At 56.6% G+C, this 16,807-nt stretch overlaps 1 protein-coding gene across 3 annotated transcripts in view; it reads left to right on the forward strand.

Moving 5' to 3' along the window:
* Window positions 1-16,807, forward strand: part of LOC146810628 (zona pellucida sperm-binding protein 4-like) — a 124,183-nt gene that overhangs the window by 44,038 nt on the left and 63,338 nt on the right. The gene's annotated exons all lie outside the window — the stretch shown is intronic.

Raw genomic sequence — 16,807 nt, forward strand, 5'->3', positions numbered from 1 at the left:
CTATCTCTAGGTCCGTGTGAACCTGAACTCCAAGATATTGCGCTGGTTCTAGTGTCCACGTTAAGGGATGCTCTAGTTGTCCCTGGGTAGTGGAGGCTGTTAAGGGAAATCTAAGTGATTTATTCCAGTTAACGCGACGTCCAGAATGACCACCAAATCTCTCAACTTCTTGTAATATTAGAGTTCGGTTAAGTTCAGGGTTTCTGACATACAACAGCGTGTCATCAGCATACGCGGATATTGTCAAATTATATTGCAGAAATTGTTTACCTCAGCGGGAATAGTATTCTCCTGTGTCACACGCTAAGGGTTCAGTCACAAGAGCATATAGCAATGGAGAAAGACGGTAGCCCTGTCTTGAGCCCCTGGTAATTATGATTGGGGCAGGTAGCATGCCATTAACTCACACTCTGGCCACTGGCTTCACATTCAATACTTAAACTAACTTTATAAATACCTCTCCCACCCCAACATGTCTCAATACTGCCAGTTAAAAGCTCCCTTCAACCGAGTCGAATGACTTCTTGGCATCCAAGAAGTCAGCCGCTGCACGCACATCAGGGTCAATTCTGGAGATCTACCCAGAATGGAGTACATAAGTTACTTGTCAAGGAGCCATCCAGGGACAAATCCTGATTGTTCTGGGCCCACCAAGCCAGGGAGCGGGGGGTGGCCGGGGGGGGGGGGGGGGGGATCCTGTTTGCTAGTATTTGGGGGAAATGTTCTGTATCTGTGTTAAGTAGCGACAATGGCCTATATAATGAACACTCTGTAGGTGTCTTACCAGGCTTTACCAGTGTAATCCGTATTGCCTCTTGTATCGTTGGGGGCAATACCCCCTCTCTCACCATTTCCTCAACTAGATTGACTAGGCGCGGAATCAGACGATCTTGGTATGACTTATAATAGGCCACTGACAGACTCAGGTGCTTTAATATTTTGCATTGCTTTCAACGCTTCAATAATGTCGGTAGGACGGAGAGGGGCCATCAATCGCTCCCTATGGGAGTCAGTCATTTCATGGCAATATATGCTAGATATTTTTTGGCTGGCTTATCTGTATTGATATTGCACGCGGAAAGTTCTGCATAAAAGGCTCGAACATTCAGTGATTTGTGGGGCACTCCAGACCTGTGTACCATTCTTGTCACGTTACCACCTTGCTATCTTTTCTCGGAGGTAAGTCAATGCAGCCAATGTGACACAAGGTCTCTCCCCTTTCCCGTACACCCTGGCAGTGGCATATTTTCCCAGGTGGACTAGTTCAGTTTGTGCAAGTTCATTATATTCTTCAATCTTCCCTCTGATCAGTGACCGCCTTTCAGGCTCGGCCGTTCGTTGTGTGTCGCGCTCCAGAACTGTTAGTTTTTTTTCTAGTTTATACATACCATCTCTTAAGGACCCAAGTACCCCAGCGTGTTTAGCGATTGTTACCCCACAAATGTAGGCCTGAAAGGCCTCCCGGATGGCGGCCATACTTGTTACACTCCAGATATTATAAAGAAAATATTCATCTATTGCCTGAGCGAGTACTTCACGGAATGCTGTGTTCTGCAAGGAATATTGTTGAAAACGCCATGTCTGAAACTTAGGCTGTACACCTACAGGGGCCAACATTAGATTTAGGGGCAATTATCCGACAATGTATGAGGTAAGTGCGTGCATTTGTGTATGTAAGAGAGTAGACTCCTAGAGACGAGCCAGTAGTCAATGCGTGTTCGTGTGTCATGTGTTGATGTGAAGTGGGTCTATTCTCTGCCTTGTGGTGATCGGTAGCACCAAACATCTGTCAACCTGCTTGCTTCAGCTATCGTGGATATCGTTTTTGCTGCAACAGATGGCCTTCTAATGGATCCCCTGGATCTATCTAGTTTGGGCAATAGGACGCAATTAAAAATCCCACCCCATAGCTGAGGAATATTTGCAAATGTAGCGAGTTTACTATTTGAAGACCGGTAAAACTGAGGGTCATCGTAATTCAGCCATTGATGCACACCAGCAACACATCCAGATTGTCCACACACCTCTTGAAGTTGTACCACAGAACCGCGACGTGCCCGTATCCGAACCCCCGTGTATGGGGTGTGAATCCGGCCGCAACATAGGAGCCCCTCGGTCTATACTGTGTCAACAATCCGGACTTCTAATGTTCCATGTCATAGCTTATCGTGGCTACCTTCATTTTTGGCGAAGTTCCCTGCTCGCTATCTAAACTCGGTGTACGTCTCTGTAATCAAACCAGCTAGTTTGTAAGTTGTTTCCAGTTTGGCTATCTCCATTTGGCTACTCGAAACAAATCTCTTCAAACATAAATTCCCCCCCTCCCACGCCATGTTTACCTCCCAATTACATTGCAACTTGACCCCCCCCACCCCCCCACTATGAACCTGAAAATGCATGTAATACACGCGGGGGCGGCCAGTGCCCCTGAGCTGGTCATCAGCTCTTACATTCTAATGACCGATTGCCGCCATACATGAAACCCTCCAATTTACTAACTTAATACTGCAAATATTACAATTATGGTGCTAATTCTTTAATCCCACATTCCTCAAAATACACTGGACATATATCAATTTCACAATTAGAAGCTTGCATTTAGGATCCAATCCTAAGTCATATTGACATCGCCACCTCCACATCCAGCTACCAAAGCCTTCTAGTACATATAACGATGAATAAAAACTATACCAGAAGCAGGGCACTAGTCCTGTTGGTCTAAATCGCTACAAGCTCAATATTGTTCAGAGTCGAGTCCTGTCCAGCTTTCTTGGAATTGGCACTGGAGCGTGACTTCAGCATCTGGAGCACACTACTCGGATCCGTGTACATTTTTGATTTGCCATCCAATGTCACTGAGTTGCGCAGGGTAAAGCATGGCATATTCTATGTTGAGCTCTCAGCTTGCCTTTCACTGGAACATATTGTTTCTGCGCCTCCTGCACCTGTAATGTAAAATCCAGATAGATGGATAGTTCGGAGCCTTTGTAGCGAGGTGATCAGAGCTACCTCGCCCATCTCTGCACAGCGCCCTGGGCTCGCCGCTCCCGCCCTGCTGCAACAGTACCGTTCTCAGTATCCCCGGGGCCACTAGGGATTGGTGTGCAGCTGTATCTCAGACGCCCGGGGCAGTTGAGACCGCAGCACACTCACCGAGGCAACCTCTGCTCTACGCCACCAGTGCAGGCGCTCAGGATTCCAGGTGCACAAGCAGGCCCTAACCGGCAGCAGACCGAGGGCACAGGACATACCCTGGTAGCGCGGGCCAAGCAGACCACGCAACATGCTCCCAGGTGATCCCGATCACCAGCTCACTCCCAGCCGGCGCGATCGCATACAGACGAGAATCCCAGCAGTCACAGCCTCATGGGTATGCATATGCGCAGCAGGCCGCGCCCCTGCCAATCAATCAATCAATCAAGACATTTATAAAGCGCACTACTCACCCGGAGGGTCTCAAGGCGCTTGGGGGGGAGGGGGGGGGGGGGGGGGCCGCAACTGCTCGAACAGCCAGGTCTTGAGCTTCTTCCTGAAGGAGAGGTGGTCTTGGGTCAGGCGCAGGTCGGTCGGGAGGGAGTTCCAGGTCTTGGCGGCCAGGTAGGAGAAGGACCTTCCTCCTGTTGTCGCTCTTCGGATGCGGGGGACGGCGGCGAGGGCGTGGCTGGTTGATCGGAGATGGCGTTTGGGAGCGTAGAAGTTGAGGCGGTTGTGGAGGTAGCTCGGGCCTTGGTCGTGTAGGGCTTTGTGTGCGTGGGTGAGGAGACGGAAGGTGATTCTCTTGTTGACGGGGAGCCAGTGCAGGTCTCTCAGATGTCCGGAGATGTGGCTGCTTCGGGGGATGTCGAGGATGAGTCTGGCTGAGGCGTTCTGTATCCGCTGGAGTCTCTTCTGGAGCTTGGCGGTGGTTCCGGCGTAGAGGGCGTTGCCGTAGTCCAGTCGGCTGGTGACGAGGGCCTGGGTGACCGTCTTCCTGGTCTCGGTGGGGATCCACCGGAAGATCTTCCGTAGCATGCGCAGGATGTTGAAACAGGACGAGGAGACGGCGTTGACTTGTCTGGTCATGGAGAGGGAGGAGTCCAGGATGAAGCCCAGGTTTCGTGCGTGGTCTGTCGGTTTGGGTGCGGTGCCCAGGGCGGGGGGCCACCAGGAGTCGTCCCAGGCGGAGGGCGAGGAGCCCAGGATGAGGACTTCCGTCTTCTCTGAGTTCAGTTTCAGGCGGCCGGTCGTCATCCACTCGGCTACGTCTTTCATCCCTTCGTGGAGGTTGGCTCTGGCTCTGGCTGGGTCGTTGGTCAGGGAGAGGATCAGCTGGGTGTCGTCGGCGTAGGAGATGATGTTGAGGTTGCGTTGGCGTGCGATGGCCGCAAGGGGGCTCATGTAGACGTTGAAGAGGGTGGGGCTAAGCGAGGATCCTTGAGGGACGCCGCAGATGACTTCGGTGGCCTCTGACTTGTACGGTGGTAGTCGGACTCTCTGTGTCCTTCCGTCTAGGAAGGAGATGATCCATTCCAGTGCCTTCTCCTGGATTCTGACGTTGCTGAGGCGCTGCACTAGGGTGCGGTGGCAGACAGTGTCGAATGCTGCGGAGAGGTCTAGGAGGATGAGGGCCGCTGTTTCTCCGTTGTCCAGCAGGGCTCGGATGTCATCGGTGGCAGCGATGAGGGCGGTCTCGGTGCTGTGGTTGGCTCGGAAGCCAGACTGTGAGGGGTCGAGGGATCCATTCGTCTCGAGGAAGGCGGCCAGCTGCTTGTTGACGGTCTTCTCGATGACTTTGGCTGGAAACGGGAGGAGCGAGATGGGGCGGTAATTCTTGAGTTCGGTGGGGTCCGCTGTTGGTTTCTTTAGTAGAGCGCTGAGTTCGGCGTGCTTCCAGCTCTCAGGGAAGGTGGCGGTGTCGAAGGAGGTGTTGATGATGTCCTGCAGGTGGGGTGCGATGACAGCGTCGGCCTTGTTGAATACGTGGTGAGGGCAGGGGTCGGTCGAAGATCCGGAGTGGATAGAGTTCATCGTGCGGATGGTGTCTTCTGTGTTGATCGGGGTCCAGGCGCTGAGGGTGGTGGTGGGGGGCGTTGGTGCGGTCGTGGGGGGCGTTGTTTGTGGGATGAAGCTGTTGTGTATGTCAGCGATCTTGTTGTGGAAGTAGGAGGCGAGGGAGTTGCAGAGGTCTTGCGATGGGGTGATGTCGTTGTTTCCGGCGTTGGGGATGGAGAGCTCTTTCACGATGTTGAAGAGTTCCATGCAGTTGTGTGCGTTGTTGTCCAGCCGGTCCTTGAAGGCTGTTTTCTTGGTGGTGTGGATTAGTTGATGGTGCTTCCGGGTGGCGAGCTTGAGGATGGTCATGTTGTCCGGTGTTGGCTCCCTTCTCCAGGCTTTCTCGAGGGCTCGGCAGTTCTTCTTGGAGCTCTTGAGTTCGTCGGTGAACCATGGGGCCTTCTTGCTGCCGGGTCTGCTGGGCGGGGTCCTCAGTGGGGCGAGTTCGTCCGCGCAGGTGCTGATCCACTTCGTGAGGTTGTCGGCGGCCTGGCTAGGGTTCGCTGAGCTGGCTGGAGGGTGCTGGCTCAGGGAAGCGGCGAGCTGGTCGGCTGTGATCTTGTTCCAGCTTCTTCGAGCATCCTGTTGCTGGTGGTGGTGGATCGTGGTTCTTCTGAAGGTGAAGTGGACGCAGCTGTGGTCCGTCCAGTGGAGTCTAGTGGCGTGGCTGAGGCGATGTCTTTGCTGGATGAGAAGACGGCGTCGAGTGTGTGTCCGGCGAGGTGGGTGGGGGTGGACACCAGCTGCTTGAGTCCGAGGTTGGCGAGGTTGTCAAGCCGGGTGGTGGTGTTGCGGTCGTTGTTGTTCTCCAGGTGGAAGTTGATGTCCCCCAGGAGGATGTAGTCAGCGGAGGGGAGGGCGTGCGGGCTGATGAAGTCGGCGATGTCTTCGCTGAATGGTGTGCGTGGTCCCGGGGGTCGGTAGATCAGGGTGCCTCTGAGGGTGGTCTTAGGGTCGCTGTGGATCTGGAAGTGTAGGTGTTCGGCGGTAGTCAGGGTGTCGTCGGTGTTGGTCGTGATGCGGATGGTGTCCCTGTGGATGATGGCGATGCCTCCTCCAATCTGGTTGTCGCGATCCCTCCGGATGATCTTGTATCCCTCTGGGATGGCGATGCGATGTCGGGCCCTGAAGAGGCGTTCATCCAGGTTTCCGTGAGGAAGGCAACGTCTGGAGATGTGGTGTCGAGGAGGTTCCAGAGTTCGATGGCGTGTCTGTGGACGGAGCGGGTGTTGAGCAGGATGCACTTGAGGTGGTTGCTGCTGGTGTTCGGCTTGGCGGGTGCTGGTGCGGGGCAGGTCCGGATGCAGGTGAACTTGCAGGCGTGGCAGCTGAAGGGTCCGTGGGTGCGTCTCGGGGTGGCTTGGTAGCATCCCGGGATGGCTTGGTAGCATCCCGGGATTCGGCCGGTGTTGAGTGCGTTGAGGGTGGCGGCATCGCACGTCTGGCGGGTGGGCTGGGGTCCTCGGGAGCCAGGAGTTCGGGCGCTGGGCGCGGGCCAGGCACGGACGGGCGCAGACGGGCTTACCTTTGGCGCACCTTCGGCGCACAATCGGCGCGCCCGCTGCGCGTTGGCCACTCTGCCATATGAGGAGAGTGGGGGGGCGGAGCGAGGGAGGGGCAGCTGGAAGGGGGAGCGGGGTGGCGAATGGGGAGGGCGAGCGAGGGAAGGGGGCGGGGCCGCAGGGGGGCAGCGGCGGGGAGGTGGCGGGAAACTCGGCCGGGGCTGGGCGAGGGAGGGGGGGGAGCACAGGGGGCTAGGGCAAAACGGCGGGAGAGACGAAACAGGAACAGGCGGCGAAGCAAGCTGGTGGCAGGGGCAAAGGAGATCCGCAGACCAAGCGGAACCGGCGGTCGGGGCACAGCAGAGAAGCGCAGGGCACAGCTCAGGGCAGAGGTGGCACCAGGGGACGGGCTCACTCACGGGGAGTGTGCTCTGGGGGTGACCTGTCCGGAGGGACAGAGGTCACTGCACCTCACTGGCAGCAACGGACTCTAAATAGTCTCGTGGGAGGGAGGGGCAGCTGGGAGGGGGAGCGGGGTGGCGAATGGGGAGGGCGAGCGAGGGAAGGGGGCGGGGCCGCAGGGGGGCAGCGGCGGGGAGGTGGCGGGAAACGCGGCCGGGGCTGGGCGAGGGAGGGGGGGAGCACAGGGGGCTAGGGCAAAACGGCGGGAGAGACGAAACAGGAACAGGCGGCGAAGCAAGCTGGTGGCAGGGGCAAAGAAGATCCGCAGACCAAGCGGAACCGGCGGTCGGGGCACAGCAGAGAAGCGCAGGGCACAGCTCAGGGCAGAGGTGGCACCAGGGGACGGGCTTACTCACGGGGAGTGTGCTCGGGGTGGTGACCTGTCCGGAGGGACAGAGGTCACTGCACCTCACTGGCAGCAACGGACTCTAAATAGTCTCGTGGGAGGGAGGGGCAGCTGGGAGGGGGAGCGGGGTGGCGAATGGGGAGGGCGAGCGAGGGAAGGGGGCGGGGCCGCAGGGGGGCAGAGGCGGGGAGGTGGCGGGAAACGCGGCCGGGGCTGGGCGAGGGAGGGGGGGGAGCACAGGGGGCTAGGGCAAAACGGCGGGAGAGACGAAACAGGAACAGGCGGCGAAGCAAGCTGGTGGCAGGGGGCACAGGAGATCCGCAGACCAAGCGGAACCGGCGGTCGGGGCACAGCAGAGAAGCGCAGGGCACAGCTCAGGGCAGAGGTGGCACCAGGGGATGGGCTCACTCACGGGGAAGGGAGTATGCTCGGGGGGTGACCTGTCCGGAGGGACAGAGGTCACTGCACCTCACTGGCAGCAACGGACTCTAAATAGTCTCGTGGGAGGGAGGGGCAGCTGGGAGGGGGGGGCGGGGGGGCGAATGGGGAGGGCGAGCGAGGGAAGGGGGCGGGGCCGCAGGGGGGCAGCGGCGGGGAGGTGGCGGGAAACGCGGCCGGGGCTGGGCAAGGGAGGGGGGGAGCACAGGGGGCTAGGGCAAAACGGCGGGAGAGACGAAACAGGAACAGGCGGCGAAGCAAGCTGGTGGCAGGGGGCACAGGAGATCCGCAGACTAAGCGGAACCGGCGGTCGGGGCACAGCAGAGAAGCGCAGGGCACAGCTCAGGGCAGAGGTGGCATCAGGGGACGGGCTCACTCACGGGGAGTGTGCTCGGGGGGTGACCTGTCCGGATTGCCAGTTGCAATCCTCAGTGTAACTCAGCTGAGAGTATCGATTATGACATGGCGATGGTGGGATACAGCACCGGGACGATGGCTCCTGCGGAACCTTGCAGTTAGCGCCTTAAATTGGTCGCGGGAGCTTAGTCAGGCTTTGGCCATCTTAACGTTTGGCAAACTCCGGACCCCCCCCCCCCCCCCCCCCCCACCAAGAGACATTTAATGTCACCTTTACAATTGGATTGGATTTCATACATTTACAATTTTAGGCTCAATGGCGTGGATATCCTCAGAATCACGTGCTTTCCTTCAAGACTTGGAGCCTGATTAAAGCGCAAGTTGAAAAAGCAAACTGCTTAGCCACCAGACGAGCAGAGGCTGCCGCCGAAGGGGGCCTAAAGGGCCGGCGCCATAACGGAAGCTGAGCCCCCCCCCATGAAACCAGTCGCCGGCCCACCCGGCCAATGGGGGCAAGAGGCATGGTACAAACCCTCCAATGGGGGGGACCAGGAAAAGCAGTGCAGCACCTGGGGGGGGGGAGGGGATATAAGCGCTGCTCCCCAGAGATGCTCCTATCTGTTGGGGAGCGGGGGAGCAGCATCAGAAATCGTTGTAGCAGAGGCGTCGGAGATCATTGTAGCAGAGGGCAACGGGGATGCAGAGGACGACCGGGAGCCCACTCCGGCCTCCCCCACGTTGGCAATACCCTGAGGCTGAGGACGACCGGGAGCCCACCCCGGTATCCGCGACCTACCAGCGATATCCTGAGGGGGAGGACGACTAGAGCCCACCCCGGCCGCCGCGACCTACCAGCAAACAGCGTCACAAACGCAGATGACCGGGAGCCCACCCCGGCTGCCGTAACCCCCCCCCCCCCCCCCCCCAACGACTGCGCGGCGACGAAGGACGACTGGGAGCCCACCCTGGCTGCCGCGACCAGCACCGCTGCTAAAGACTACCGGGAGCCCACCCCGGTCGCCTCGTCCGCCCTCAACGTCGGTGCCGCTTGTGAGGGCGACCAGGAGACAACCGCGGCCGCCTCGATCACCCCAACAGCGTCATCGCCTGAGGACGACCGGAAGCCCACCCCGGCCGCCTCGAACGTAACGACTGACAAGCACTGCAGCTGACGACCGGGAGCCCACCCCGGCGCCGAGAACAGCAGCCCGTGCAGACTGGGAGCCTTTTTAACAAGTGGCTGCAAGGTAGGCCGATACGAGCTTACCGCGGTGGCTGGCGGCTGCACGCTGCTCCTGTCGATCACTGAAGCGTCACCCCGGCCTAATGGTGAAGGTCTTAGACGCCCACACCGAAGATTAGGTGTTCAAACCCTGGCCTTTCAACGATACCGCCCAGAGAGGCATCCGGCAGTCTTCCCCCGCCCCCAGCAACAGTGATGGAAGGGGCAGAGCACACGGGGAGTAGAGCTCTTAAAGGGCCAGACACCAGCTAAGGTGCACAGCTCACAATAGGCATGGTGGCCTAATGCTTTGGGGGGGGGGGCTGAGACTTTGGCACACAAGGTAACGTGGGCAAGGCCAGGTGTGCAACAAAGGAACAGGAGGAATTGGCTTGGCTTGGACTATTTTACAGGCTTGTACTGCAGAATATTGTGAAGTGTATTAAGACAACAGTGTTTTTTGGTGCATTGAATTGCGGCAGTACCCCGCACACAGGCAGCGGCGGCCAGAAGGATGGCAAAACGTGGCAAGAAGCAGCAAGAGGACCTCGACTATCTGGTGCGGCGGATCCGGGTGGCGTCCGAGGTCCACGGTCGCGACTGGCTAGACACCCACCTGCAGGACGACGGGGAAGAGGGGCCAAGTCAACCGCTCCAGACGATGCCCGTCGCACCGGCAGCCAAATGGCAGAGGAGAGTGCCGGCCAAGCCCGCAAAGGCAGGGGCTTCTAAGAAGACCCCCCAAAGGAAGACCCAGCCACCTGTAGCCAGCACGGTGGCGGCGGGGCCGACCAGGGGATCCACAGACACAGCAACAAACGGTGAGCATATAAGTGCAATTATACAGGAATGCTTCAAGACTATGGCACCAATGTTTCTTCAGGGGTTAGGCAGGCAAGCAGATACACCAGGCGCGCAAGCACAAGGCAGCATGGGAGGGCCAGATGGGGTAGGGGCCCAGGCAGAGGAAGAGAGCTTAGGGCTAACTTGGCATCTGATAGACCCAGGCCCCGTGCGCCGGCAGCGATTAGGGTGGCAGGGCGTCATAGAGGGGCAGAGCGAGGGAGGGTCACCCACAATGGCTTGGGGGAGTACTCCACCCACGCCCATCCCGCCCCACACACTAGCGGCACCTGAAACATATATGCGTCCCTCGAGAGGATTTGGAGAAAGGAGTTCATTGATATTTTCTCACTCCTGGAGATACAGTTAGATGGACTCGACTTGACCACCTGTGAAAAAAAAGATGAGGACAAAAGGGAACAGAGAAAAGAGCGCAAGGAGCGGAGTTTTGATAATTGGCTAGATGCTTTTCGGATTATGGCCTGCATTATAGTTGAGAAATACACATGCGCTGCGCGGCTGACCTTTGGCTATATGAATCCAACATGCACAACGCGCAGAGGCAGTTACCAGGTGACACATGGCTAGAATACGATAAGGGGTTCAGGCTAAAAATGCAGACGCACCCAGAAATGGAGTGGAATGAGGAGGATGTGTCCGGTTTCATACACCAGATGATGGTGGCGCGTGAGGCCAAAGCATGGGTGGGTAGAAACAAGCATTCCTTTCGAGGGCCCCCCCCACAAGGGAAAAGGGAGGCATTTCATAAGACCAAGCAATTCAGATCTTGGAAGGCCCCTCATAGCAGCGGGACACCAGCTATCTGCTGGAAGTTTGAGTACAACGAATGTACCTACGGGGCGGCATGCAAGTTCCAACACATCTGCTCTGCCATTGGGGGGGGGGCACCCAGCTGCAGGGTGCAAGCGCAAGCAAGATCACAAGGGGGACAAAAAGGGGAAACCGAAGCAGTGACGTAGGCGGGGGGACACAGGGGGGTCAACAGGTATATGAACTTATAAGCTAGCATGCACCCCCATCAACACACACCTGTTGTGAAAGTTGGCCAACAGTTACCATAACAGGCCCGACGCAGAGACCTTAGTCCACTGCTTCGAAGAAGGTTTTCCCATCCCATTTACAGACCCCCCGCCTGCCAAGCAGCAGCAAAAACTTGAAATCGGCTCTGCTGCACCCAGGGGTGGTCACCAAGAAAGTAGAAAAGGAGAAGGCCCTGGGTATGGTTGAGGGCCCCTGCTGGATCTCATGGCCAGGGAACTAGTGATCTCCCCATTGGGGGTAGTCCCCAAGAAGGGACAAGGCCAATACCGGCTAATCCACCATTTATTGTTCCCTGACGGTGCCTCAGTGAACGACGGGACTGACGCAGAGGTGTGTTCAGTGTCTTACTCCACAATAGATGACGCCATCGACTTAGTCAGAGCAACGGGCCCAGGGGGGGCCCAGGGGCCCTCATGGCAAAGGCGGACGTCGAGGCTGCCTTTCGCTAACTCCCAGTTCACCCCACAAGCTTTCATCTACTAGGGTTCCAATGGGAAGTCAAGCTATACTTCGACAAAGCCATGCCCATGGGGTGCTCCGTGTCATGCGTCTATTTTTAATTATTCAGCACCTTCCTGGAATGGGCATTACACGTCAGACACCCGGGAGGGGCGAAAATCCACTACCTGGACGATTTCCTGTTCACGGGTCCCGCTACATCTCCAGAGTGCGGCGACACCGTAGCAGCATTTCAAAAACTGGCTGGGGAATTAGGGGTACCAATATCAGCTGACAAAACGGTAGGCCCAGCAACAACAATCACCTTCCTGGGAATAGAACTGGATTCCGTCGCTGGCACTTCCAGGCTACCCACCGAGAAAGTGGAGGATTTCAGGGGGGATATCCGAAACCTATGAGGGCGGGACAAGGCGACACTGAGGGACCTGGAGTGACTGATTGGCAAACTGAACTTTGCGGCCAGGGTAATCCCAGCGGTCAAGAAGGACCTAGCTATGTGGGACACGTTCCTAGCAGATTTCAACGGGTTACTGCGGCCAGGGTAATCCCAGCGGTCAAGAAGGACCTAGCTATGTGGGACACGTTCCTGGCAGATTTCAACGGGTTACTGATATGGAGGGAAGGCTGGGTGACCAACAAACAGATCGTGCTCTACACTGATGCATCAAGCAGCACGGGCTTCGGGGCAATCCTGGGCATGAGATGGTGCGCAGGGGAAAGGCTTGATAGCTGGCGCAGGGCAGGCGTGACCAGAAACATCACCTTCCTGGAGCTATTTCCCATCATAGTCGCACTCACGGTCTGGAAGCGCGAGCTGCAGAGCATGAAGCTGATGTTATGGTCCGACAACAAGGGGGTAGTGCAAGCGATTAATAGGGGCACAGCCAGATTCCCGGATACACTTCGACTAATGCGCAGATTGGTTAAGTTACAGCTGGAGGGCAACATAGAGCTGCGGGCGCACCATGTACCAGGGGTGGACAACGAGATCGCAGATGCCCTGTCCCGCGCATGGATGGAGAAGTTCTGGGAACTGGCGCAGAGCAGGACCTGACCCCCTGCCCTGGCCACCTGTGGGACCTGGCGGGATAGATTTGTCAAAACTGGTCAGCCAAGCCCTCACCCCGGCAGCGGCTAGGAGATACAGAACATGCATCAATACTGTAATGCGAATAGGAGAGATACAGTCTCTAGGCGACACAGGAGCTACCCGCAGGGCAGCAGAGCAGTTAATACAGTGGGCGTTTAATGCCCAGAAGTCCAAGTCATGGACTCAAGCACACCTGTCACCCGTGGCATACTACTCTAGGTTAGAGACTGGGCTGTACTCGGTGGCCACACACTGCACCAAGGCAGCAATGAATTGGTGGAAGTGAACTGAGGGCGTGAGCAGGGATACCAGACGCCCGATAGACTTCGCCAAGCTAAGGGCCCTGCTGGGGGTGCCGCAAGACATCACGAATGAAGGTTACGAGCAACAGCTATTCAGGGCGGCCTTTGCCACCGCATTCGCGTCAGCGAGTTGGTGGCCTCTGCCAGCGAGGCTCGCGGAGCTGAGAGCAGAGGCCGGCGCACACCCGGACGTCCTGATCATACACCTAGGGGGGAACGACTTGGCCAAACGGGGCAGGCGGGACCTGCTTCGGGATATACAAAGGGATCTGACGGAGGCTCGCAGAGTATTCAGAGATACCTCCATCATATGGTCAGAACTAATCAGCAGGAACGAATGGCGTAGGGCACATTCACAGAGCGCGGTGGAGAACTCGAGGAAAAAACTGAACCTAACAGTGAGCAAATTTTTCAGAACCAACGGGCTGGAGTTGGTTAGGCACAGGCCAGCCCGAGTTCTATGCAAGGGACGGGGTGCACCTGTCCGAGATGGGCATGGGAGTGTTCTGGAGCAACCTTTGGGGCGCAATGGCATTGGTGAGTTGCAAATAAAGAAGCCAGTGGAAGGGGGGGGAGCCGCAGGAAGACTGGAGCCTCCCTGGTGGCGTGGCGAGAAACTACAGGGATAATGGTTGGTACGGAGGCACACCGGAGGGCAGTGTGCCGGAATAGGACCACTCACTCTGGGCTGCCTTACGGCTGGGTGAGTTGGCCAACCAAAAGGGGGTAGCTATCGGAGACAGTGCTCGCTGCCCAGCCCCCACCGGATGGCGGGGCACAACAAGAAATGGCAAGGTAGCGAGTTGTGGCCTAACTCTGGGACAAAAAAGCTATACCCCTGGAAGGGCAAACCCGAACGAAGCAACGACCCCATAGAGCCAAGAGATATTACAAGCCTGCAAATGACCATGTAACGAACTGTCAGTCTATATGCAATGTGTCCAAATGTACATATGATTCTGCAAACACAATGTATAACGAGATGCAAGCAAAACAAGACACAGGATGACAGCTCAGCAATAATGATTTATGGCAGGATGTACAACAGTAAGGATATGTATATATGGGTATGCATTATAAACTGTGGCCAACAATGACCACCACAAGAGCAAGTCTCCGTTGGCTTATTTATGACAGGGAATCCACGTAAGGAAACCGGGAGTGGGGGAAAATGCGGGGGTTATAGGCCACTATACAAGACCTCCTTCCAAAAGTGGGACTGTGCAAGTGCCTCCAGGGGGGCAGGTAAGCAGACACTCCACAATGGTTTCTTAAGTGGGTAATGTGGTTATTTCTATGCATGTGTGATGGTAATGTTTTTTTTCTATGCAGGTGTGACTGTAATTAAGGTAAAGTATGAGGGTCTGAGCAGAGGACACACCTAGAATATGGAGTTTGGTATCTGGCTTCAAACGCACTATAGGGCATCCAGTGAATACTTGAATTTGTTGACTGGCCATCATCTCTTTAAGCAACCACCAGAATAACCGCCCCTCTCCTGAAGGGAGAAGCCATATTAAGCATCCCTTGACAATACACACGTACAAAGAAGTATGTAGTATGCTGTAATGTACCAATTGTGATGTGGTGTTGGTGGGTGGTGTCTTGTTCCTCCCTATTCCCACCCCCGCCTCCATCAGCAGTGCATGGACAATGCCCACCTATTCTATTACGCAATCCTTCCCTTGCCAATTGGTTTCTGTCCTACCCTTGTTAGTCTGCTCCGCTGTAATACCCTTGTTCATGTACAGCATACCCCTGCTTTACAATTAGGCTGGCGTCGCATAGGACTGGGATTTAAAGTCCTAACACAGGAGGTTAATACTTGTTAGAGAGATGGAGTAGTGGATTGACTTTAGACACTCGCTAAAGCGCTGCTGCTGGGAAGGATAAAGATGCTCAAACATGTCCCAATTTATCCTCATGGAGATGGTTTTAGACTGGACTTTCGGCAGACTTGCCGAATCAAGGGTGATAGAGTTCCTCTAATAGTCTAACCCCGTCCAGGCGTCGGATCTCCCCTCCCTGCTTCCCCCCTTTTTCAACCTGTTATGCTCTGCTACCTCAAATCACCACTGACAACTTCTGTTGGGTGCCTGAAAAGGTCGCAGTTTTATTCATATCACAAAAAACTTTATACAATCGTAACGCATTGTTCAAGGTCATGTACATAATGCATGGTTAATCTTGTCCCAGCTCTGTCAATGCACTGGGAGGGGAGGGAACCCTTTCTGCTTCCGGGTTTAGGCTTCAGCTTGCTACCGAATGGGCGGGTCTCCGTTTGGACCTGTCCGGGCCGCAAGTGCCGTCCCGCTCGCCCTGTGACCTTACAGGGGCCCTCCCTTCTCCCCGAGGCCCCTGCCGGCTGGCATCCCAAGGGCCTTTCTTGTGCATCTACTGTAACTTCTTGTGACTGGGTCCTTTGTTTTTGTCTCCCTCTGAGCCCCTGCCGTGAGGCATCCCAAGGGTCATGGGGAGAGTATTGTCTCTAATCCTTGTTGGCGGCGTGCCGCCCTTTTGGCTCCCTCAGTGCCCCTGCCGTGCGGCATCCCCAAGGCATTGCGGGAGCCTCTCATCTATCTTCTACTGGGTTCTCCCCTTTCTTTTGATAGCTTAGTCTACCTAGCTCCGCTACCCTCCACCTTGCAGCTGCGACGCCCGACTTTTAGGTGTGGGTGGGTGGGTTTCTTCTTCACTCGCCCTTGGCCCGGGGGGGGGAATTGTGGAGACCTGCCCTGGTGGCCCCCTTTTATTCCCCCCCCTGGCCCACGAGCGCGCCCCCTGATTGGGGGGGGGCTCGCTCCTGCCTTCGGGGCCAATCCTGGCACCCGTCGGCCTAGCCCTTAATTTACATTCCCGTGGGGGTGGCCGGGGGAGGGGCGCCGCCCCCGGACGGCGTTTTGCCCGGGCCCCTATCGGGTCCGGCTTCGCCTACCCGGCCCGGGCTCTAACCCCGTCCAGGCGTCGGATCTCCCCTCCCTGCTTCCCCCCTTTTTCAACCTGTTATGCTCTGCTACCTCAAATCACCACTGACAACTTCTGTTGGGTGCCTGAAAAGGTCGCAGTTTTATTCATATCACAAAAAACTTTATACAATCGTAACGCATTGTTCAAGGTCATGTACATAATGCATGGTTAATCTTGTCCCAGCTCTGTCAATGCACTGGGAGGGGAGGGAACCCTTTCTGCTTCCGGGTTTAGGCTTCAGCTTGCTACCGAATGGGCGGGTCTCCGTTTGGACCTGTCCGGGCCGCAAGTGCCGTCCCGCTCGCCCTGTGACCTTACAGGGGCCCTCCCTTCTCCCCGAGGCCCCTGCCGGCTGGCATCCCAAGGGCCTTTCTTGTGCATCTACTGTAACTTCTTGTGACTGGGTCCTTTGTTTTTGTCTCCCTCTGAGCCCCTGCCGTGAGGCATCCCAAGGGTCATGGGGAGAGTATTGTCTCTAATCCTTGTTGGCGGCGTGCCGCCCTTTTGGCTCCCTCAGTGCCCCTGCCGTGCGGCATCCCCAAGGCATTGCGGGAGCCTCTCATCTATCTTCTACTGGGTTCTCCCCTTTCTTTTGATAGCTTAGTCTACCTAGCTCCGCCACGCTCCCTATGGTTTTCCGATCAGAGGGAGCTCCCCCCTCGCCGACTCCTACCCCCGACTGTCACAGGAAGCCCCTCTGTTCCAGAACCCCCACGATGTTCAGCA

The sequence above is a fragment of the Triturus cristatus genome, chromosome 7 (assembly GCF_964204655.1).
Source record: "Triturus cristatus chromosome 7, aTriCri1.1, whole genome shotgun sequence".
In the NCBI taxonomy this organism is placed as follows: Eukaryota; Metazoa; Chordata; class Amphibia; order Caudata; family Salamandridae; genus Triturus; species Triturus cristatus.